The sequence below is a fragment of the Rutidosis leptorrhynchoides genome, chromosome 5, assembly GCF_046630445.1.
Source record: "Rutidosis leptorrhynchoides isolate AG116_Rl617_1_P2 chromosome 5, CSIRO_AGI_Rlap_v1, whole genome shotgun sequence".
NCBI lineage: Eukaryota > Viridiplantae > Streptophyta > Magnoliopsida > Asterales > Asteraceae > Rutidosis > Rutidosis leptorrhynchoides.
Window position 1 is genome coordinate 264526873 of NC_092337.1, and position 27856 is coordinate 264554728.

Here is a 27856-nt window from a genome sequence, read left to right on the forward strand (position 1 = left end):
CATAGTCAAAATTAGTCAACCAAATAACCCTAAATGTGTTCCAATACTTCCATAATCACTAAACCTAGTGATTAAACCCAAATTCAAGTTCTAAACATAACCAATTTGTTCACCAACCCAAAATCCACCAACACTAACAATAAACCCGATTACTAGCATCACTAAACCCACTTCATGAGTCTAAATGGGTTTATCAACAAATCAAGTTCAAACCCTAACTTTGAATAGCAAAATCAACAATGAAATTCGGAGTTAGAATTTACCAATACTGCCAAAATGATGCCGTTGACGAGTAGAACAACTTTAATGCTTGAGGTTTGACCCGAAACAACCTCCTTCTTCTCCAAATGGAGTTCTCTCTCACTAGAACTCAATCTCTCTCTAGGGTTTGAGGATGGGAGTGTTTGTGTGGGTGAGAAATGAGCTCCAATGGAGTTCTAGGTTAGTCTTGATGACCCCAAACCGACCCTAATTGAAAAGACCAAAGTACCCCTCATTTAAACCTTTTAAAAAGGCTGAAAATTGCCTCGACAGCAATCGGCGCGCCGTGCCAGAAGGTGGAGCGCCGCTCCAAATAACTGGAAATTGTGGTCGAGCCCAAAACAGGTTTCAGCAACTTGTTTTGGCCATAACTTTTCGACCGTAACTCCGTTTTCGATGAATCAAATATCGTTGGAAACGTAAGAAGATATTCTATCCAATGGTAAGGCTTTGGAACATCAACTCAAATTTATTTGGGGTTGAAAAGATACGTACACACCTTGTCACTTTGGACAACGTCCAGTTTCCTTCGACGTTCGAGCAAGCAACACGTACACTTCATACACGCATCGTACACCATAAATACATTATGTACAATAAATATTTGGGTCTTACAAGCACGAAGCTCGTTGACTTCTTCTATTACACCGGGGTGATTGTCGGTTCAGACGAGTGGATGAATAAAATCTAGAATTTGATGTAGTGTATAATCGTGACGAGATACTCTAGAAATGAGAGAGAAAATGGTGTTTCGGATTAGTTCACCGGTAAGTGCTTCAGGTTCTTCGTCAAGAGGGCAATGTGGTGGATGGAAGGGATCACCTTCTTCTTGTCTCCAATGATTGAGGAGGCTACGAACCCATCCCCAATTCATCCAGAATAGATGATGGCTGATTGGTTGATCCATTCCGGTCACACTACTTTCGGACCTGGAGTGGGATTCCATTTCGGAATCCGAGGAACTTGAATTAATGATGAATTCCATTTTGTACGATTGAATAAAGGATTTTTCGATATGAAATGATTTTTCGGCTATCGGATGGTATTCTAATTATATAGAATATCTATATATATAGAACAAAAGATTTCGGAGGAATATACGGAATATGACAGATAAAGTTTACAATAATAGATACGATAAGATATGATTTAGCAGATGCGCTAAGATATGAATTTTGTCTGTACACTATTCATGCAATCAATGCAGCAAGACGTGTCTAGACTTAAGAATGATAAGCATGTAATTTTCTACGTATGATAAGTAGATGATTTCCGACACAAAATGATAAGCAAAACTTTTGACATGCAGACACGGTCGAAGTCCAGACTCACTAATGTGTAGTGACCCGAACTTTTCCATGTTTATATATATTAATTGAGATTGATATTTACATGATTAAATGTTTCCAACATGTTAAGCAATCAAACTTGTTAAGACTTGATTAATTGAAATATGTTTCATATAGACAATTAACCACCCAAGTTGACTGGTGATTCACGAACGTTAAAACTTGTAAAAACTATATGATGACATATATATGGATATATATATAGTTAACATGATACTATGATAAGTAAACATATCATTAAGTATATTAACAATGAACTACATATGTAAAAACAAGACTACTAACTTAATGATTTTTAAACGAGACATATATGTAACGATTATCGTTGTAAAGACATTTAATGTATATATATCATATTAAGAGATATTCATACATGATAATATCATGATAATATAATAATTTAAAATCTCATTTGATATTATAAACATTGGGTTAACAACATTTAACAAGATCGTTAACCTAAAGGTTTCAAAACAACACTTACATGTAACGACTAACGATGACTTAACGACTCAGTTAAAATGTATATACATGTAGTGTTTTAATATGTATTTATACACTTTTGAAAGACTTCAATACACTTATCAAAATACTTCTACTTAAAAAAAATGCTTACAATTACATCCTCGTTCAGTTTCATCAACAATTCTACTCGTATGCACCCGTATTCGTACTCGTACAATACACAGCTTTTAGATGTATGTTCTATTGGTATATACACTCCAATGATCAGCTCTTAGCAGCCCATGTGAGTCACCTAACACATGTGGGAACCATCATTTGGAAACTAGCATGAAATATCTCATAAAATTTCAAAAATATGAGTAATCATTCATGACTTATTTACATGAAAACAAAATTACATATCCTTTATATCTAATCCATACACCAACGACCAAAAACACCTACAAACACTTTCATTCTTCAATTTTCTTCATCTAATTGATCTCTCTCAAGTTTTATCTTCAAGTTCTAATTGTTCTTCATAAATTCTACAAGTTCTAGCTACATAAAATCAAGAATAATTTCAAGTTTGCTAGCTCACTTTCAATCTTGTAAGGTGATCATCCAACCTCAAGAAATCTTTGTTTCTTACAGTAGGTTATCATTCTAATACAAGGTAATAATCATATTCAAACTTTGGTTCAATTTCTATAACTATAACAATCTTATTTCAAGTGATGATCTTACTTGAACTTGTTTTCGTGTCATGATTCTGCTTCAAGAACTTCGAGCCATCCAAGTATCCGTTGAAGCTAGATCCATTTTTCTCTTTTCCAGTAGGTTTATCCAAGGAACTTAAGGTAGTAATGATGTTCATAACATCATTTGATTCATACATATAAAGCTATCTTATTCGAAGGTTTAAACTTGTAATCACTAGAACATAGTTTAGTTAATTCTAAACTTGTTTGCAAACAAAAGTTAATCCTTCTAACTTGACTTTTAAAATCAACTAAACACATGTTCTATATCTATATGATATGCTAACTTAATGATTTAAAACCTGGAAAAACGAAAAACACCGTAAAACCGGATTTACGACGTCGTAGTAACACCGCGGGCTGTTTTGGGTTAGTTAATTAAAAACTATGATAAACTTTGATTTAAAAGTTATTATTCTGAGAAAATGATTTTTATTATGAACATGAAACTATATCCAAAAATTATGGTTAAACTCAAAGTGGAAGTATGTTTTCTAAAATGGTCATCTAGACGTCGTTCTTTCGACTGAAATGACTACCTTTACAAAAACGACTTGTAACTTATTTTTCCGACTATAAACCTATACTTTTTTCTGCTTAGATTCATAAAATAGAGTTCAATATGAAACCATAGCAATTTGATTCACTCAAAACGGATTTAAAATGAAGAAGTTATGGGTAAAACAAGATTGGATAATTTTTCTCAATTTAGCTACGTGAAAATTGGTAACAAATCTATTCCAACCATAACTTAATCAACTTGTATTGTATATTATGTAATCTTGAGATGCCATAGACAGGTATACAATGTTTCGACCTATCATGTCGACACATCTATATATATTTCGGAACAACCATAGACACTCTATATGTGAATGTTGGAGTTAGCTATACAGGGTTGAGGTTGATTCCAAAATATATATAGTTTGAGTTGTGATCAATACTGAGATACGTATACACTGGGTCGTGGATTGATTCAAGATAATATTTATCGATTTATTTCTGTACATCTAACTGTGGACAACTAGTTGTAGGTTACTAACGAGGACAGCTAACTTAATAAACTTAAAACATCAAAATATATTAAAAGTGTTGTAAATATATTTTGAACATACTTTGATATATATGTATATATTGTTATAGGTTCGTGAATCAACCAGTGGCCAAGTCTTACTTCCCGACGAAGTAAAAAATCTGTGAAAGTGAGTTATAGTCCCACTTTTAAAATCTAATATTTTTGGGATGAGAATACATGCAGGTTTTATAAATGATTTACAAAATAGACTCAAGTACGTGAAACTACATTCTATGGTTGAATTATCGAAATCGAATATGCCCCTTTTTATTAAGTCTGGTAATCTAAGAATTAGGGAACAGACACCCTAATTGACGCGAATCCTAAAGTTAGATCTATTGGGCATAACAAACCCCATCCAAAGTACCGGATGCTTTAGTACTTTGAAATTTATATCATATCCGAAGGGTATCCCGGAATGATGGGGATATTCTTATATATGCATCTTGTTAATGTCGGTTACCAGGTGTTCACCATATGAATGATTTCTATCTCTATGTATGGGATGTGTATTGAAATATGAAATCTTGTGGTCTATTGTTACGATTTGATATATATAGGTTAAACCTATAACTCACCAACATTTTTGTTGACGTTTAAAGCATGTTTATTCTCAGGTGAATACTAAGAGCTTCCGCTGTTGCATACTAAAATAAGGACAAGATTTAGAGTCCATGTTTGTATGATATTGTGTAAAAACTGCATTCAAGAAACTGATTTCGATGTAACATATTTGTATTATAAACCATTATGTTATGGTCGTGTGTAAACAGGATATTTTAGATTATCATTATTTGATAATCTACATAAAGCTTTTTAAACCTTTATTTATGAAATAAAGGTTATAGTTTGTTTTAAAATGAATGCAGTCTTTGAAAAACGTCTCATATAGAGGTCAAAACCTCGCAACGAAATCAATTAATATGGAACGTTTTTAATCAATAAGAACGGGACATTTCAGTTGGTATCAGAGCGTTGGTCTTAGAGAACCAGAATTTTGCATTAGTATGTCTTATCGAGTTTGTTAGGATGCATTAGTGAGTCTGGACTTCGACCGTGTTTACTTGAAAAATGATTGCTTAACAAATTTTGTTGGAAACTATATATTTTTAACATGTGAATATTATGTGATATATTAATCTCTTAACGCGTTTGATATTATGTGATAGATGTCTACCTCTAGAACAAGTCCCATTGACTCACCTAATAATAATGAAGAGTCAAATGTAAATTGGAATGATTCATGGACTGATTCACAAGTTCTCGAAGAGGAACCGGAAGAAGAGTCGGAACCGGAAGAAGAATCGGAACCGGATGAAGAAATAGAACCGGTGGGGGAAATAATAAAACGGTTAAGTAAAAGAAAATCCTCAACCAACCGACCAAGGTTAATTATGGTCAATGGTGTTTCCGCCAAGGAAGCAAAATATTGGGAGGATTACCAATTCTCCGATGAATCGGATTCCGACGAGAATTCCGATGATGTTATAGAAATTACCCCAACTGAATATAAAAAGGCAAAAGAAAATAATAAGGGAAAGGGCATAAAAATAGAGAAATCTAATTCCAACCCCGATGAACTTTATATGTATCGTCAACCCCCGAAGTCCTTAAGTTGTGACAATGACCCGGGAACCTCTAAACCACCAGGTTTTTCTAAACCAATGTGGAAAACGACGGCTCGTATTAGGGGAACATCATATATCCCTAGAAACTTGGCAAAACGAACCAAAACCGAAGAAGAAGAAACAAGCGAGTCGGAATAAGATAGTTGTATTCGTGTGGTGTAATATATGTAATATAGTGTGCTTATGCTTAATGATATATGTAAAAATTGCTTGTATTAATAAGTATTTTTTTATGAATCTAACTCTTGTCTATTTTACAGTATAAAAACACAAAATGGATAGACAACCCAATATTTTAAGAGACCTACCCGGAGACATGATTGATGAAATCTTGTCTAGAGTCGGTCAGAATTCTTCGGCACAACTATTTAAGACGAGATCAGTTTATAAGACATTCGAAGAACGTTCCAAGAATGTCTTGGTTTATAAAAGGCTTTCGTTCGAAAGATGGGTGATATCACATTGGGAAATCCATAAGTTACGATGTGTTTACTTTGACGCATATATTGCGGGGAACCCAAATGCTATTTTACTCAATGGGTTAAGAAATTATTTTGACTCAATATATCCGAATATTGGACTTCGTGATTTAGAAAAAGCGGCTAACATGCAACATAAAGAAGCATGTTATGCTTACGGATTAGTAATGTTCGCTTCTCACCAAAGTGAGAACAAGAACATCGGGCTACAACTATTAAACAAAACGTTTCCACAAGTGACGGAGTCGGTAATTGGGGTAAGAAATGAGGTTTTTAGATTGTTACGGGACTGTTGGACATTACGTAACCCTCGTCCCTTTGACGATGTTACAACACGCTGTCTTATCAACGGCCATAACGGTTATGTTCCACAAGACCAAGGATGGGAAGTAATCCTAGTAAAACCAGAATGCATGACTTGTTTCTGGACGTATGAATTACGTGTCTTTATTGCCTTTGCTGAACGACTTGTGTACTAGCTAGAATTATCTTCACAACCATCTTGTATCAAATTTATTATGTGCTATATTTCATGCTATATGTAAAATAAGCGGTATTGTAAGTTTGTAAAATATTGTGTAAAAGTTTGAACGCGAAATATTATTATAATCAGTTTTTCATATAGAATTGTAGTAGTTGAATTGTATATTAGCTACTAAGTATGAACTTAACGGGTAGGTACTACCCAAATTTAAACTTATAAAACGCTAATATGAAGAAAAAGCTTTTATAAATGATTTCATATTATGCTACGAAAATACTATTAACTACTCTTAATATTCTGTATGATTAACTTGTTCCATTTGACTATTTTGAAGGAAATGGCACCGACTACTCGACACACCGTGAATATGAATGAAGAGGAATTCCGTACTTTTCTAGCTTCAAACATAGCCGCAGTACAGGCTGCGCTACATACCAACAATAACCTTGGATCTAGCAGTACAGGAAATCATGTAGGATGCACCTATAAAGAATTCACTGCCTGCAAACCTTTGGAATTTGATGGAACCGAAGGACCGATCGGATTGAAACGGTGGACCGAGAAGGTCGAATCGGTGTTTGCCATAAGTAAGTGTACTGAGGAGGACAAAGTGAAGTACGCTACGCATACCTTCACAGGTTCTGCGTTAACATGGTGGAATACCTATCTAGAGCAAGTGGGACAAGATGATGCTTACGCACTACCGTGGTCAGCATTCAAGCACTTGATGAACGAGAAGTACTGTAGTGACCCGAACTTTTCCATGTTTATATATATTAATGGAGATTGATATTTACATGATTAAATGTTTCCAACATGTTAAGCAATCAAACTTGTTAAGACTTGATTAATTGAAATAGGTTTCATATAGACAATTGACCACCCAAGTTGACCGGTGATTCACGAACGTTAAAACTTGTAAAAACTATATGATGACATATATATGGTTATATATATAGTTAACATGATATTATGATAAGTAAACATATCATTAAGTATATTAACAATGAACTACATATGTAAAAACAAGACTACTAACTTAATGATTTTGAAACGAGACATATATGTAACGATTATCGTTGTAACGACATTTAATGTATATATATCATATTAAGAGATATTCGTACATCATAATATCATGGTAATATAATAATTTAAAATCTCTTTTGATATTATAAAAATTGGGTTAACAACATTTAACAAGATCGTTAACCTAAAGGTTTCAAAACAACATTTACATGTAACGACTAACGATGACTTAACGACTCAGTTAAAATGTATATACATGTAGTGTTTTAATATGTATTCATACACTTTTGAAAGACTTCAAGACACTTATCAAAATACTTCTACTTAACAAAAATGCTTACAATTACATCCTCGTTCAGTTTCATCAACAATTCTACTCGTATGCACCCGTATTCGTACTCGTACAATACACAGCTTTTAGATGTATGTACTATTGGTATATACACTCCAATGATCAGCTCTTAGCAGCCCATGTGAGTCACTTAACACATGTGGGAACCATCATTTGGCAACTAGCATGAAATATCTCATAAAATTACAAAAATATGAGTAATCATTCATGACTTATTTACATGAAAACAAAATTACATATCCTTTATATCTAATCCATACACCAACGACCAAAAACACCTACAAACACTTTAATTCTTCAATTTTCTTCATCTAATTGATCTCTCTCAAGTTCTATCTTCAAGTTCTAAGTGTTCTTCATAAATTCCAAAAGTTCTAGTTTCATAAAATCAAGAATACTTTCAAGTTTGCTAGCTCACTTCCAATCTTGTAAGGTGATCATCCAACCTCAAGAAATCTTTGTTTCTTACAGTAGGTTATCATTCTAATACAAGGTAATAATCATATTCAAACTTTGGTTCAATTTCTATAACTATAACAATCTTATTTCAAGTGATGATCTTACTTGAACTTGTTTTCGTGTCATGATTCTGCTTCAAGAACTTCGAGCCATCCAAGGATCCATTGAAGCTAGATCCATTTTTCCCTTTTCCAGTAGGTTTATCCAAGGAAGTTAAGGTAGTAATGATGTTCATAACATCATTCGATTCATACATATAAAGCTATCTTATTCGAAGGTTTAAACTTGTAATCACTAGAACATAGTTTAGTTAATTCTAAACTTGTTCACAAACAAAAGTTAATCCTTCTAACTTGACTTTTAAAATCAACTAAACACATGTTCTATATCTGTATGATATGCTAACTTAATGATTTAAAACCTGGAAACACGAAAAACACCGTAAAACCGGATTTACGCCGTCGTAGTAACACCGCGGGCTGTTTTGGGTTAGTTAATTAAAAACTATGATAAACTTTGATTTAAAAGTTGTTATTCTTAGAAAATGATTTTTATTATGAACATGAAACTATATCCAAAAATTATGGTTAAACTCAAAGTGGAAGTATGTTTTCTAAAATGGTCATCTAGACGTCGTTCTTTCGACTGAAATGACTACCTTTACAAAATCGACTTGTAACTTATTTTTCCGACTATAAACCTATACTTTTTCTGTTTAGATTTATAAAATAGAGTTCAATATGAAACCATAGCAATTTGATTCACTCAAAACGGATTTAAAATGAAGAAGTTATGGGTAAAACAAGATTGGATAATTTTTCTCATTTTAGCTACGTGAAAATTGGTAACAAATCTATTCCAACCATAACTTAATCAACTTGTATTGTATATTATGTAATCTTGAGATACCATAGACACGTATACAATGTTTCGACCTATCATGTCGACACATCTATATATATTTCGGAACAACCATAGACACTCTATATGTGAATGTTGGAGTTAGCTATACAGGGTTGAGGTTGATTCCAAAATATATATAGTTTGAGTTGTGATCAATACTGAGATACGTATACACTGGGTCGTGGATTGATTCAAGATAATATTTATCGATTTATTTCTGTACATCTAACTGTGGACAATTAGTTGTAGGTTACTAACGAGGACAGCTGACTTAATAAACTTAAAACATCAAAATATATTAAAAGTGTTGTAAATATATTTTGAACATACTTTGATATATATGTATATATTGTTATAGGTTCGTGAATCAACCAGTGACCAAGTCTTACTTCCCGACGAAGTAAAAATCTGTGAAAGTGAGTTATAGTCCCACTTTTAAAATCTAATATTTTTGGGATGAGAATACATGCAGGTTTTATAAATGATTTACAAAATAGACACAAGTACGTGAAACTACATTCTATGGTTGAATTATCGAAATCGAATATGCCCCTTTTTATTAAGTCTGGTAATCTAAGAATTAGGGAACAGACACCCTAATTGACGCGAATCCTAAAGATAGATCTATCGGGCCCAACAAGCCCCATCCAAAGTACCGGATGCTTTAGTACTTCGAAATTTATATCATATCCGAAGGGTGTCCCGGAATGATGGGGATATTCTTATATATGCATCTTGTTAATGTCGGTTACCAGGTGTTCATCATATGAATGATTTTTATCTCTATGTATGGGATGTGTATTGAAATATGAAATCTTGTGGTCTATTGTTACGATTTGATATATATAGGTTAAACCTATAACTCACCAACATTTTTGTTGACGTTTAAAGCATGTTTATTCTCAGGTGAATATTAAGAGCTTCCGCTGTTGCATACTAAAATAAGGACAAGATTTGGAGTCCATGTTTGTATGATATTGTGTAAAAACTGCATTCAAGAAACTGATTTCGATGTAACATATTTGTATTTTAAACCATTATGTAATGGTCGTGTGTAAACAGGATATTTTAGATTATCATTATTTGATAATCTACGTAAAGCTTTTTAAACCTTTATTTATGAAATAAAGGTTATGGTTTGTTTTAAAAAGGAATGCAGTCTTTGAAAAACGTCTCATATAGAGGTCAAAACCTCGCAACGAAATCAATTAATATGGAACGTTTTTAATCAATAAGAACGGGACATTTCAGTTGGTATCCGAGCGTTGGTCTTAGAGAACCATAATTTTGCATTAGTGTGTCTTATCGAGTTTGTTAGGATGCATTAGTGAGTCTGGACTTCGACCGTGTTTACTTGAAAAATGATTGCTTAACAAATTTTGTTGGAAACTATATATTTTTAACATGTGAATATTATGTGATATATTAATCTCTAGAACAAGTCCCATTGACTCACCTAATAATAATGAAGAGTCAAATGTAAATTGGAATGATTCGTGGACTGATTCACAAGTTCCCGAAGAGGAACCGGAAGAAGAGTCGGAACCGGAAGAAGAGTCGGAACCGGAAGAAGAATCGGAACCGGATGAAGAAATAGAACCGGTGGGGGAAATAATAAAACGGTTAAGTAAAAGAAAATCCTCAACCAACCGACCAAGGTTAATTATGGTCAATGGTGTTTCCGCCAAGGAAGCAAAATATTGGGAGGATTACCAATTCTCCGATGAAACGGATTCCGACGAGAATTCCGATGATGTTATAGAAATTACCCCAACTGAATTTAAAAAGGCAAAAGAAAATAATAAGGGAAAGGGTATAAAAATAGAGAAATATAATTACGACCCTGATGAACTTTATATGTATCGTCAACCCCCGAAGTCCTTAAGTTGTAACAATGACCCGGGAACCTCTAAACCACCAGGTTTTTCTAAACCAATGTGGAAAATGACGGCTCGTATTAGGGGAACATCATATATCCCTAGAAACTTGGCAAAACGAACCAAAACCGAAAAAGAAGAAACAAGCGAGTCGGAATAAGATAGTTGTATTCATGTGATGTAATATATGTAATATAGTGTGCTTATGCTTTATGATATATGTAAAAATTGCTTGTATTAATAAGTATTTTTTTTTTATGAATCTAACTCTTGTCTATTTTACAGTATAAAAACACAAAATGGATAGACAAACTAATATTTTAAGAGACCTACCCGGAGACATGATTGATGAAATCTTGTCTAGAGTCGGTCAGAATTCTTCGGCACAACTATTTAAGGCGAGATCAGTTTGTAAGACATTTGAAGAACGTTCCAAGAATGCCTTGGTTTATAAAAGGATTTCGTTCGAAAGATGGGGGATATCACATTGGGAAATCCATAAGTTACGATGTGTTTACTTTGACGCATATATTGCGGGGAACCCAAATGCTATTTTACGCAATGGGTTAAGAAATTATTTTGACTCAATATATCCGAATATTGGACTTCGTGATTTAGAAAAAGCGGCTAACATGCAACATAAAGAAGCATGTTATGCTTACGGATTAGTAATGTTCGCTTCTCACCAAAGTGAGAACAAGAACATCGGGCTACAACTATTAAACAAAACGTTCCCACAAGTGATGGAGTCAGTAATTGGGGTAAGAAATGAGGTTTTTAGATTGTTACGGGACTGTTGAACATTACGTAACCCTCGTCCCTTTGACGACGTTAAAACACGCTGTCTTATCAACGGCCATAACGGTTATGTTTCACAAGACCAAGGATGGGAAGTAATCCTAGTAAAACCAGAATGCATGACTTGTTTCTGGACGTATGAATTACGTGTCTTTATTGCCTTTGCTGAACGACTTGTGTACTAGCTAGAATTATCTTCACAACCATCTTGTATCAAATTTATTGTGTGCTATATTTCATGCTATATGTAAAATAAGCGGTATTGTAAGTTTGTAAAATATTGTGTAAAAGTTTGAACGCGAAATATTATTATAATCAGTTTTTCATATAGAATTGTAGTAGTTGAATTGTATATTAGCTACTAAGTATGAACTTAACGGGTAGGTACTACCCGAATTTAAACTTATAAAACGCTAATATGAAGAAAAAGCTTTTATAAATGAGTTCATATTATGCTACGAAATACTATTAACTACTCTTAATATTCTGTATGATTAACTTGTTCCATTTGACTATTTTGAAGGAAATGGCACCGACTACTCGACACACCGTGAATATGAATGAAGAGGAATTCCGTACTTTTCTAGCTTCAAACATAGCCGTAGTACAGGCTGCGCTACATACCAATAATAACCTTGGATCTAGCAGTACAGGAAATCTTGTAGGATGCACCTACAAAGAATTCACTGCCTGCAAACCTTTGGAATTTGATGGAACCGAAGGACCGATCGGATTGAAACGGTAGACCGAGAAGGTCGAATCGGTGTTTGCCATAAGTAAGTGTACTGAAGAGGACAAAGTGAAGTACGCTACGCATACCTTCACAGGTTCTACGTTAACATGGTGGAATACCTATCTAGAGCAAGTGGGACAAGATGATGCTTACGCACTACCGTGGTCAGCATTCAAGCACTTAATGAACGAGAAGTACCGTCCCAGAACTGAGGTCAATAAGCTCAAGACAGAACTTAGAGGGTTACGAACCCAAGGATTTGATATTACCACGTATGAAAGACGATTCACAGAATTGTGCCTATTGTGTCCGGGAGCATTCGAAGATGAGGAAGAGAAGATCGACGCGTTTGTGAAAGGATTACCGGAAAGAATCCAAGAAGATATAAGTTCACACGAGCCCGCCTCCATACAACAGGCATGTAGAATGGCTCACAAACTAGTGAACCATATTGAAGAAAGAATTAAAGAACAGACTGCTGAAGAGGCCAATGTGAAGCAAGTCAAAAGAAAGTGGGAGGAAAACGGTGATAAGAATCACCAATACAACAACAACAGCAATTACAACAATAATCGCAACAATTATCCCAACAATCGCAACATCAATCGCAACAACAACAAACGGTCCAACAACAACAACAACAGCAGCAACTACAACAATCATCCCAACAACAATAATAACCGAAACAACAACAACAATCAGAAGCAGCTATGCCAAAGGTTTGAAAAGTATCACTCGGGGTTCTGCACCAAATTTTGTAACAAGTGTAAAATAAATGGTCATAGCGCGGCAAAGTGTGAGGTCTACGGACCAGGGGATAATTGAACGAAAGGAACAAATGGTGTCGGAACGAGTAATGGCGGAGCAAGTAGTGTCGGAGCAAGTTATGCCAATGTAGTTTGTTATAAATGTGGAAAACCGGGCCACATTATTAGAAATTGCCCGAACCAGGAGAACACGAATGGACAAGGCCGCGGAAGAGTTTTCAATATTAATGTGGCAGAGGCACAGGAAGACCCGGAGCTTGTTACGGGTACGTTTCTTATTGACAATAAATCTGCTTACGTTTTATTTGATTCGGGTGCGGATAGAAGCTATATGAGTAGAGATTTTTGTGCTAAATTAAGTTGTCCATTGATGCCTTTGGATAGTAAATTTTTACTCGAATTAGCAAATGGTAAATTAATTTCAGCAGATAATATATGTCGGAATCGAGAAATTAAACTGGTTAGCGAAACATTTAAGATTGATTTGATACCAGTAGAGTTAGGGAGTTTTGATTTGATAATCGGTATGGACTGGTTGAAAGAAGTGAAAGCAGAGATCGTTTGTTACAAAAATGCAATTCGCATTATACGAGAAAAAGGAAAACCCTTAATGGTGTACGGAGAAAAGGGCAACACGAAGCTACATCTTATTAGTAATTTGAAGGCATAAAAACTAATAAGAAAAGGTTGCTATGCTGTTCTAGCACACGTCGAGAAAGTACAAACTGAAGAAAAGAGCATCAATGATGTTCCCGTCACAAAAGAATTTCCCGATGTATTTCCGAAAGAATTACCGGGATTACCCCCACATCGATCCGTTGAATTTCAAATAGATCTTGTACCAGGAGCTGCACCAATAGCTCATGCTCCTTACAGACTCGCACCCAAAGAGATGAAAGAACTGCAAAGCCAATTACAAGAACTTTTAGAGCGTGGTTTCATTCGACCAAGCACATCACCGTGGGGAGCTCCTGTTTTGTTTGTCAAGAAGAAAGATGGTACATTCAGGTTGTGTATCGACTACCGAGAGTTGAACAAACTTACCATCAAGAATCGCTACCCACTACCGAGAATCGACGACTTATTTGATCAACTACAAGGCTCGTCTGTTTATTCAAAGATTGACTTACGTTCCGGGTACCATCAAATGCAGGTGAAAGAAGATGATATTCCAAAGACTGCTTTCAGAACACGTTATGGTCATTACGAGTTTATGGTCATGCCGTTTGGTTTAACTAATGCACCAGCTGTGTTCATGGACCTTATGAACCGAGTGTGTGGACCATACCTTGACAAGTTTGTCATTGTTTTCATTGATGACATACTTATTTACTCAAAGAATGACCAAGAACACGGTGAACATTTGAGAAAGGTGTTAGAAGTATTGAGGAAGGAAGAATTGTACGCTAAGTTTTCAAAGTGTGCATTTTGGTTGGAAGAAGTTCAATTCCTCGGTCACATAGTGAACAAAGAAGGTATTAAGGTGGATCCGGCAAAGATAGAAACTGTTGAAAAGTGGGAAACCCCGAAAACTCCGAAACACATACGCCAGTTTTTAGGACTAGCTGGTTACTACAGAAGGTTCATCCAAGACTTTTCCAGAATAGCAAAACCCTTGACTGCATTAACGCATAAAGGGAAGAAATTTGAATGGAATGATGAACAAGAGAAAACGTTTCAGTTATTGAAGAAAAAGCTAACTACGGCACCTATATTGTCATTGCCTGAAGGGAATGATGATTTTGTGATTTATTGTGACGTATCAAAGCAAGGTCTCAGTTGTGTATTAATGCAACGAACGAAGGTGATTGCTTATGCGTCTAGACAATTGAGGATTCACGAACAAAATTATACGACGCATGATTTGGAATTAGGTGTGGTTGTTTTTGCATTAAAGACTTGGAGGCACTACTTATATGGGGTCAAAAGTATTATATATACCGACCATAAAAGTCTTCAACACATATTTAATCAGAAACAACTGAATATGAGGCAGCGTAGGTGGATTGAATTATTGAATGATTACGACTTTAAGATTCGTTACCACCCGGGGAAGGCAAATGTGGTAGCCGATGCCTTGAGCAGGAAGGACAGAGAACCCATTCGAGTAAAATCTATGAATATAATGATTCATAATAACCTTACTACTCAAATAAAGGAGGCACAACAAGGAGTTTTAAAAGAGGGAAATTTAAAGGATGAAATACCCAAAGGATCGGAGAAGCATCTTAATATTCGGGAAGACGGAACCCGGTATAGGGCTGAAAGGATTTGGGTACCAAAATTTGGAGATATGAGAGAAATGGTACTTAGAGAAGCTCATAAAACCAGATACTCAATACATCCTGGAACGGGGAAGATGTACAAGGATCTCAAGAAACATTTTTGGTGGCCGGATATGAAAGCCGATGTTGCTAAATACGTAGGAGAATGTTTGACGTGTTCTAAGGTCAAAGCTGAGCATCAGAAACCATCAGGTCTACTTCAACAACCCGAAATCCCGGAATGGAAATGGGAAAACATTACCATGGATTTCATCACTAAATTGCCAAGGACTGCAAGTGGTTTTGATACTATTTGGGTAATAGTTGATCGTCTCACTAAATCAGCACACTTCCTACCAATAAGAGAAGATGACAAGATGGAGAAGTTAGCACGACTGTATTTGAAGGAAGTCATCTCCAGACATGGAATACCAATCTCTATTATCTCTGATAGGGATGGCAGATTTATTTCAAGATTCTGGCAGACATTACAGTAAGCATTAGGAACTCGTCTAGACATGAGTACTGCCTATCATCCACAAACTGATGGGCAGAGCGAAAGGACGATACAAACGCTTGAAGACATGCTACGAGCATGTGTTATTGATTTCGGAAACAGTTGGGATCGACATCTACCGTTAGCAGAATTTTCCTACAACAACAGCTACCATTCAAGCATTGAGATGGCGCCGTTTGAAGCACTTTATGGTAGAAAGTGCAGGTCTCCGATTTGTTGGAGTGAAGTGGGGGATAGACAGATTACGGGTCCAGAGATTATACAAGAAACTACCGAGAAGATCATCCAAATTCAACAACGATTGAAAACCGCCCAAAGTCGACAAAAGAGCTACGCTGACATTAAAAGAAAAGATATAGAATTTGAAATTGGAGAGATGGTCATGCTTAAAGTTGCACCTTGGAAAGGCGTTGTTCGATTTGGTAAACGAGGGAAATTAAATCCAAGGTATATTGGACCATTCAAGATTATTGATCGTGTCGGACCAGTAGCTTACCGACTTGAGTTACCTCAACAACTCGCGGCTGTACATAACACTTTCCACGTCTCGAATTTAAAGAAATGTTTTGCTAAAGAAGATCTCACTATTCCGTTAGATGAAATCCAAATCAACGAAAAACTTCAATTCATCGAAGAACCCGTCGAAATAATGGATCGTGAGGTTAAAAGACTTAAGCAAAACAAGATACCAATTGTTAAGGTTCGATGGAATGCTCGTAGAGGACTCGAGTTCACCTGGGAGCATGAAGATCAGATGAAGAAGAAATACCCGCATCTATTTCCAGAAGATTCGTCAACACCTTCAACAGCTTAAAATTTCGGGACGAAATTTATTTAACGGGTAGGTACTGTAGTGACCCGAACTTTTCCATGTTTATATATATTAATGGAGATTGATATTTACATGATTAAATGTTTCCAACATGTTAAGCAATCAAACTTGTTAAGACTTGATTAATTGAAATAGGTTTCATATAGACAATTGACCACCCAAGTTGACCGGTGATTCACGAACGTTAAAACTTGTAAAAACTATATGATGACATATATATGGTTATATATATAGTTAACATGATATTATGATAAGTAAACATATCATTAAGTATATTAACAATGAACTACATATGTAAAAACAAGACTACTAACTTAATGATTTTGAAACGAGACATATATGTAACGATTATCGTTGTAACGACATTTAATGTATATATATCATATTAAGAGATATTCGTACATCATAATATCATGGTAATATAATAATTTAAAATCTCTTTTGATATTATAAACATTGGGTTAACAACATTTAACAAGATCGTTAACCTAAAGGTTTCAAAACAACATTTACATGTAACGACTAACGATGACTTAACGACTCAGTTAAAATGTATATACATGTAGTGTTTTAATATGTATTCATACACTTTTGAAAGACTTCAAGACACTTATCAAAATACTTCTACTTAACAAAAATGCTTACAATTATATCCTCGTTCAGTTTCATCAACAATTCTACTCGTATGCACCCGTATTCGTACTCGTACAATACACAGCTTTTAGATGTATGTACTATTGGTATATACACTCCAATGATCAGATCTTAGTAGCCCATGTGAGTCACCTAACACATGTGGGAACCATCATTTGGCAACTAGCATGAAATATCTCATAAAATTACAAAAATATGAGTAATCATTCATGACTTATTTACATGAAAACAAAATTACATATCCTTTATATCTAATCCATACACCAACGACCAAAAACACATAAAAACACTTTAATTCTTCAATTTTCTTCATCTAATTGATCTCTCTCAAGTTCTATCTTCAAGTTCTAAGTGTTCTTCATAAATTCCAAAAGTTCTAGTTTCATAAAATCAAGAATACTTTCAAGTTTGCTAGCTCACTTCCAATCTTGTAAGGTGATCATCCAACCTCAAGAAATCTTTGTTTCTTACAGTAGGTTATCATTCTAATACAAGGTAATAATCATATTCAAACTTTGGTTCAATTTCTATAACTATAACAATCTTATTTCAAGTGATGATCTTACTTGAACTTGTTTTCGTGTCATGATTCTGCTTCAAGAACTTCGAGCCATCCAAGGATCCATTGAAGCTAGATCCATTTTTCCCTTTTCCAGTAGGTTTATCCAAGGAACTTAAGGTAGTAATGATGTTCATAACATCATTCGATTCATACATATAAAGCTATCTTATTCGAAGGTTTAAACTTGTAATCACTAGAACATAGTTTAGTTATTTCTAAACTTGTTCACAAACAAAAGTTAATCCTTCTAACTTGACTTTTAAAATCAACTAAACACATGTTCTATATCTGTATGATATGATAACTTAATGATTTAAAACCTGGAAACACGAAAAACACCGTAAAACCGGATTTACGCCGTCGTAGTAACACCGCGGGCTGTTTTGGGTTAGTTAATTAAAAACTATGATAAACTTTGATTTAAAAGTTGTTATTCTTAGAAAATGATTTTTATTATGAACATGAAACTATATCCAAAAATTATGGTTAAACTCAAAGTGGAAGTATGTTTTCTAAAATGGTCATCTAGACGTCGTTCTTTCGACTGAAATGACTACCTTTACAAAATCGGATTGTAACTTATTTTTCCGACAATAAACCTATACTTTTTCTGTTTAGATTTATAAAATAGAGTTCAATATGAAACCATAGCAATTTGATTCACTCAAAACGGATTTAAAATGAAGAAGTTATGGGTAAAACAAGATTGGATAATTTTTCTCATTTTAGCTACGTGAAAATTGGTAACAAATCTATTCCAACCATAACTTAATCAACTTGTATTGTATATTATGTAATCTTGAGATACCATAGACACGTATACAATGTTTCGACCTATCATGTCGACACATCTATTTATATTTCGGAACAACCATAGACACTCTATATGTGAATGTTGGAGTTAGCTATACAGGGTTGAGGTTGATTCCAAAATATATATAGTTTGAGTTGTGATCAATACTGAGATACGTATACACTGGGTCGTGGATTGATTCAAGATAATATTTATCGATTTATTTCTGTACATCTAACTGTGGACAATTAGTTGTAGGTTACTAACGAGGACAGCTGACTTAATAAACTTAAAACATCAAAATATATTAAAAGTGTTGTAAATATAATTTGAACATACTTTGATATATATGTATATATTGTTATAGGTTCGTGAATCAACCAGTGGCCAAGTCTTACTTCCCGACGAAGTAAAAATCTGTGAAAGTGAGTTATAGTCCCACTTTTAAAATCTAATATTTTTGGGATGAGAATACATGTAGGTTTTATAAATGATTTACAAAATAGACACAAGTACGTGAAACTACATTCTATGGTTGAATTATCGAAATCGAATATGCCCCTTTTTATTAAGTCTGGTAATCTAAGAATTAGGGAACAGACACCCTAATTGACGCGAATCCTAAAGATAGATCTATCGGGACCAACAAGCCCCATCCAAAGTACCGGATGCTTTAGTACTTCGAAATTTATATCATATCCGAAGGGTGTCCCGGAATGATGGGGATATTCTTATATATGCATCTTGTTAATGTCGGTTACCAGGTGTTCATCATATGAATGATTTTTATCTCTATGTATGGGATGTGTATTGAAATATGAAATCTTGTGGTCTATTGTTACGATTTGATATATATAGGTTAAACCTATAACTCACCAACATTTTTGTTGACGTTTAAAGCATGTTTATTCTCAGGTGAATATTAAGAGCTTCCGCTGTTGCATACTAAAATAAGGACAAGATTTGGAGTCCATGTTTGTATGATATTGTGTAAAAACTGCATTCAAGAAACTGATTTCGATGTAACATATTTGTATTGTAAACCATTATGTAATGGTCGTGTGTAAACAGGATATTTTAGATTATCATTCTTTGATAATCTACGTAAAGCTTTTTAAACCTTTATTTATGAAATAAAGGTTATGGTTTGTTTTAAAAAGGAATGCAGTCTTTGAAAAACGTCTCATATAGAGGTCAAAACCTCGCAACGAAATCAATTAATATGGAACGTTTTTAATCAATAAGAACGGGACATTTCAAGTACCGTCCCAGAACCGAGGTCAATAAGCTCAAGACAGAACTTAGAGGGTTACGAACCCAAGGATTTGATATTACCACGTACGAAAGATGATTCACAGAATTATGCCTATTGTGTCCGGGAGCGTTCGAAGATGAGGAAAAGAAGATAGACGCGTTTGTGAAAGGATTACCGGAAAGAATCCAAGAAGATATAAGTTCACACGAGCCCGCCTCCATACAACAGGCATGTAGAATGGCTCACAAACTAGTGAACCAGATTGTAGGTTACTAACGAGGACAGCTTACTTAATAAACTTAAAACAACAAAATATATTAAAAGTGTTGTAAATATATTTTGAACATACTTTGATATATATGTATATATTGTTATAGGTTGATGAATCAACCAGTGGCCAAGTCTTACTTCCCGACGAAGTAAAAAATCTGTGAAAGTGAGTTATAGTCCCACTTTTAAAATCTAATATTTTTGGGATGAGAATACATGCAGGTTTTATAAATGATTTACAAAATAGACAAAAGTACGTGAAACTACATTCTATGGTTGAATTATCGAAATCGAATATGCCCCTTTTTATTAAGTCTGGTAATCTAAGAATTAGGGAACAGACACCCTAATTGACGCGAATCCTAAAGATAGATCTATTGGGCCTAACAAACCCCATCCAAAGTACCGGATGCTTTAGTACTTCGAAATTTATATCATATCCGAAGGGTGTCCCGGAATGATGGGGATATTCTTATATATGCATCTTGTTAATGTCGGTTACCAGGTGTTCACCATATGAATGATTTTTATCTCTATGTATGGGATGTGTATTGAAATATGAAATCTTGTGGTCTATTGTTACGATTTGATATATATAGGTTAAACCTATAACTCACCAACATTTTTTTTGACGTTTAAATCATGTTTATTCTCAGGTGAATACTAAGAGCTTCCGCTATTGCATACTAAAATAAGGACAAGATTTAGAGTCCATGTTTGTATGATATTGTGTAAAAACTGCATTCAAGAAACTGATTTCGATGTAACATATTTGTATTGTAAACCATTATGTAATGGTCGTGTGTAAACATGTTATTTTAGATTATCATTATTTGATAATCTACATAAAGCTTTTTAAACCTTTATTTATGAAATAAAGGTTATGGTTTGTTTTAAAATGAAATCAATTAATATGGAACGTTTTTAATATGGAGCGTCTTTGAAACAATGCAGTCTTTGAAAAACGTCTCATATAGAGGTCAAAACCTCGCAACGAAATCAATTAATATGGAACATTTTTAATCAATAAGAACGGGACATTTCATAATGCATCCTAACGACTTATCAGTTAGACACATTAATGCAGACCTGGTTCGCTAAGACCACTGCTCTGATGCCACATGTAAAGACCCGTCCTAATCCATAAGAACGAATACAATAACATATGATTACATCGCGAGGTATTTGGCCTCTATATGATACATTTTACAAACAATGAATTTGTTTTAAAAGACAAACTTTCATTTCATCGAAAGTTGACAGGCATGCATACCATTTCATAATATCCATCTATAAATGATCTAATCTTTCATTTACTTAATCATAATCTTTACTGATCTCAACGACTTAAATGCAACGTCTTTTGAAATATGCCATGAATGATTCCAAGTAATATCTTTAAAATGAGCTAATGCACAGCGGAAGATTTCTTTAATACATGAGAATAAACATGCTTTAAAGTGTCAACCAAAAGGTTGGTGAGTTCATTAGTTTATCATAATCATTCATTTCCATCATTTTAATTGACCACAAGAATTTCATTTCCAGTTTCTCATAAATATACGTCCCATGCATAGTAATAAAAATCATTCATATGGATTGAACACCTGATAACCGACATTAACAAGATGCATATAAGAATATCCCCATCATTCCGGGACATCCATCGGACATGATATAAAAACTCGAAGTACTAAAGAATCCGGTACTTTGGATGGGGTTTGTTAGGCCCGATAGATATATCTTTAGGATTCGCGTCAATTAGGGGTACACTAATTCTCAAAATTAGTGATGTTCCCTAATTCTTAGGCTACCAAGCAAAAGGGGCATATTCGGCTTCGATCATTCAACCATATAAAGTAGTTTCGATTACTTGTGTCTATTTCGTAAAACATTTATAAAAATTCGCATGTATTCTCAGCCCAAAAATATAAAGGGTAAAAAGGCAAATGAAACTCACCATACTGTATTTCGTAGTAAAAATACATATAACGTCATTGAACAAGTGCAAGGTTGGCCTCGGATTCACGGACCTAAATTATATATATATATATATATATATATATATATATATATATATATATATATATATATATATATATATATATATGTGTGTGTGTGTGTGTGTGTGTGTGTGTGTGTGTGTGTGTGTGTGTTAGTCAATATATGTATAGCAATTTAGGTCAGGTCATAGTGTACCACAATCCTAATGCTCGAGACTAATATGCAAAAGTCAACAAAAGTCAAATTGACTCAAACTGATTTCAAAATTTACACATGATTATTATATAGTTTAAATATCGTCATTTTAATTTTTAAATATTTTTAAAAGTTTATATTAGAGTAAATAATATAATTCATTTATTATTAAAATTTATATAATAAAAATATACTTTTATATATCTTAAGTAATAAAATTTATAAAGTTCATTTAATATAATATGATAGATAGTATTAACGTAATTATTTTACACATAGTAAAATATCTTTGTATTACATATTTATTTGATAAAATAACATTGATAATAATAACAAGTAAAAGTTGTATTATTTTGTAATAATAATTATTATTACTCTATTAATAAAAATATCAATATTTATATTTGCTAAAAGTGATATTATGATAAAACGATAATTCTAATTATGATAACTTTAATATTTACGATACTTTTTAATATTAACTTTAAAATAATAATTTTATTTAAAATGGTAATAATAATGATATTTTATAATAATAATGACATTTCATTTAAAATGATAATTTTACTTAAAATGATAGTTTTAATTCTAACGATACATTTAATAATAGTAATGATAAAAATAATAAGAACGGTAATTTTATTTAAATCAATATCTTACCATATTTTAATTCCATCATGATACTCATACTCAATATTTCTTAATCGATTCGTTTAATAGCTTTTAATCGTCTTTTATATCGCGTTCATTTTAATGATAATAAAAGTAATCATAATAATTACTAATATTAGTTTTAATTATAATTATACTAATAATAATAAATATTATGATATTATTACTTGATAATACTAATAACTATTTTTAATGATAATAATAATAATAATAATAATACTAATTATAACTTTATCGATAATAACGACAGTAATAATAATAACAATAACAATTTTTAATGATAATACCTTTTATTGATAATGATAATAATAATAATAATAATATTAATAATATTAATAATAATAATAATAATAATAATAATAATAATAATAATAATAATAATAATAATAACAATAACAACAATAATAATAATGATAATTAGATAAAACTTAGAACGATGATAATAATAATAATCATTTTTAATAATAATACAAAAATTCAATTGACTATAACTTCTAATCCGTTCATCGAAATCATTTGATATCTAAATGAAAAGTTCTTAATTTTTCGCTAGCTTTCCAATGGCATGCATATCTTATACCTTATCTCAACCTCATATGTAACTAATTCAAGATTCAACATAACCTATCTAATGGCAATATTAAAAGTACAAGCATGCATAACCCTATATACTCGAGCACTAGTCAGGGATACACTATTAATATATAAAAGTTAATTTATGAGTACTCACGTATCAATATTGAGATTCAATATTGCAGGAATGGTACGTAGATGCAACTGAGACGATAAACACTAGATTGACCTCATGAGCATACCCATGAACCATACCCATCACCTCCATAGCTATAACCCATAATTCTCTTAGCCCTATCCTACTCGAAAACCAGTTTTGAAGATAACCCACTCATGACCTCGTCATAGTATTTTAGGTATAAGTAATATTAAATAATAATATTAATCTTAATAATACTAATATTAATAATAATAATAATAATAATAATAATAATAATAATAATAATAATAATAATAATAATAATAATAATAATAATATAAATAATAAAATTAATAAGAACAGAAGGAGTAATATATTCAATGTATATGTGTGTGTGTAAACTGATCGAGCTCGCAAGCTTTATGCAAGTTTTCTGATTCCAACATCCATGCAATCGCTTGGTGTATGTGAGGGAAGGCCATGCGATCGCATGGCTCCCATTTAAAGTTAATAATATTTTATATATAATATATTTAATTTATATAATTACTTATATATTATATTATATTACATTTACGTGCGTAGTTAAATTGTAATTTTTGTTCCAAAGTCTCGTACTTTGTTACTCGACTAATATCTCTGTTTCGGTTTCTCGAACGCTCGTTCGTACGTTTAGATAACTAACCTTTTACGTTTATGCGACGTGTACCCTTATTAATAATTTGACTTACTCATCAAAAAATTACCTTATGATAAATGTAACTTATAAAATTGAGCGTTGTGGTCATTTGCTTCTATAACTCAGAGTCTCGTAGTTTATCAAAATGTATCATTTTAAATCATCTGTTAAATATTATATTTTGTCACTTGTATAATACATATATATATATATATATATATATATATATATATATATATATATATATATATATATATATATATATATATATATATATATATATATATATATATATTTTATATGTATATCCTTATTTAATAATACAACATTTAGTTTTTCAAAACTAATTATATTTTTAAAGTTTATTTTGGAATAGTTTAGTTAGTAGAAAAATATTATATCAATCACGTTTACATTTTTGAAACGCTTTATCTACTTGTAATTTATAATATAAACTTTATTTAAATTCTTTAAAAGTCATATACAATTATCCTATAAAACGTACTAATTAATAAAGTTCTTTTTAAACTAAAACGTTTTTAATACATTTAAATCAAATATGATAACTTTGTTTTTCTAAAAATAAATATATAAAATAATCATTTTATTAAAAGGTTAAAATAGAAGAAGTTGTTATATCGTAAAATGTTTTACAAAAGTAAGATTAAATATACTTTTAATAGATTTCAAGTTTTTAACGTTTGTTGGTGCAACGTGATATAAAGTCTAAAGGTTAGATAAACGTATAAAATCATTTTAATGTAAAATGTTAATTTACTTAACTTGTCGATATCCATCTTCTAAGTTATCTATATTCTACAATTTTACTTCCATGTTAATTAATATACAAGTTTAATAGTTTATCTTATCAAAAGTCACGAGACAATTATTGTAAAGCATAAATTGAAAATCAAACGTGAATCTCCACTAACCCTTGTCTAGTTCCCGTTAATTGACACCTTTGTTCCTTCTGATAAATCACTTTACCAATTATTTCGAATACCGTTAAAAATAATAGCTTTCTCAAATCATAGTAGACCTCTTAACATAGACTCGTAATTATAATTTAATGTATTTGATAAATCAATCATTTCATATCATCTTTTAATTCCATCGATAACTATTATAATATATTTTGAAACAAATACGTTTATATAAAGTATTATACGTCTAATACTTTGTTAATGTTTTCAAGTTATAATATATACACATATACATATATAATCATATTCGGTCATATAATGGTTCGTGAATCATTGGAATTTGGTCGAGGTTAAATGAGTGTATGAACACAGTTTAAAATTCTTGAGATTCAACTTACAAACTTTGCTTATCGTGTTGGGAATATATAAAGATTAAAGTTTAAATTTGGTCAGAAATTTCCGGGTCGTCACAAGATCAAACAAAAAAATGAAACCCTAAGTTACTTATGAGATCTCAAGCTAGTAACCTTGTATCTTTTGTTTAATGAAACACAAGTCACAAATCTAAAGTACAACAAACTAAAGAAGATCATAAGTTAGTAAACTTTTGATCTTTACTAACTTTTTGTAGAAACTTCAAGCTAGTAAGCTTGTATTTCAAACTTTCTTGAAGATCCATAAAGTAAAGTGTTGTCTCTACAAGTTACATGAAGATCATAAACATAGGTTTTGATCTTTAAACATAAATTAAGAGATCTTAAGTTAATAAACTTAGATCTAACAAGATTATCAAGATTCAAAGCTAAAAAGCTTGAATTCTTCATGTTCTTGAAAACTTTTCAAAACAAAGTTTAAATCAACAAAAGTTATGAAGATTCAAGTTACAAAACTTGAATCTTTGTTCATGATGATGATGATTTATGAATTAAAGTAAGAAAAGAGAGAAAAAGAAGGCAAGAAATTACAAGTTCTTCAAAGTTTTATTGTGAGAAACTAGAGAGAGATTTGAGAGAAAATGTGTGTGTGTTTGAATGAAATGAAATGAGAATGAAATGAGCTTTTAAAAAAAAATAAAGTGGTGGTGAGGTGGTGATGGTGGCCGATGGTTTGGGGGGGGGGGACCATTTTGGTCTCATGTGGTGGTGGCATGGTGTGGTCCATGGTAGTGGTACAAAGTTGTGTTGGTTGGTTGGGTGGCATGCAACATGTTGTAAGTATTTGGTACATAAGCATGCAAGTTACTTGTCTTATATTTTCATGGGCTAGTTATTAATTACATGGGCTAATTAATCCACTAATTAGTCCACTAAGTTGATTAGGTTGGGCCATGGAAGTCCATTAAGGTGTGTTAAGTCCATTAAGGTAACTAGTAAGTGAAAGGACCCGTTCATATACATTATAAACGACTCACAATAGTTGATTACATCGCGAGGTGTTTGACCTCTATATGATACATTTTACAAACATTGCATTCGTTTTAAATGACAAACTTTCTTTACATCGAAATTTGACAAGCATGCATACCATTTCGTAATAACCACTATCCAACTATAAGTTGACTTAATAATAATCTTTGATGAACTCAATGACTCGAATTCAACGTTCTTCGAAATATGCCATGAAAGACTCCAAGTAATATCTTTAAAATGAGCAAACACACAGTGGAAGATTTCTTTAATACCTGAGAATAAACATGCTTTAAAGTGTCAACCAAACGGTTGGTGAGTTCATTAGTTTATCATAATCATTCATTTTCATCATTTTAATAGACTACAAGAATTTCATTTCCAGTTCTCATAAATATACGTCCCATGCACAGAGACAAAAATCATTCATATGGTGAACACCTGGTAACCGACATTAACAAGATGCATATAAGAATAACCCCTATCATTCCGGGAAATCCTTCGGACATGATAAAAACAAATTCGAAGTACTAAAGTATCCGGTACTTTGGATGGGGTTCGTTAGGCCCAATAGATCTATCTTTAGGATTTGCGTCAATTAGTAGATCGATTTACTAATTCTTAGGCTACCAAGCAAAGGGGGCATATTCGGCTTCGATCATTCACCCATATAATGTAGTTTCAATTACTTGTGTCTATTTCGTAAAACATTTATAAAA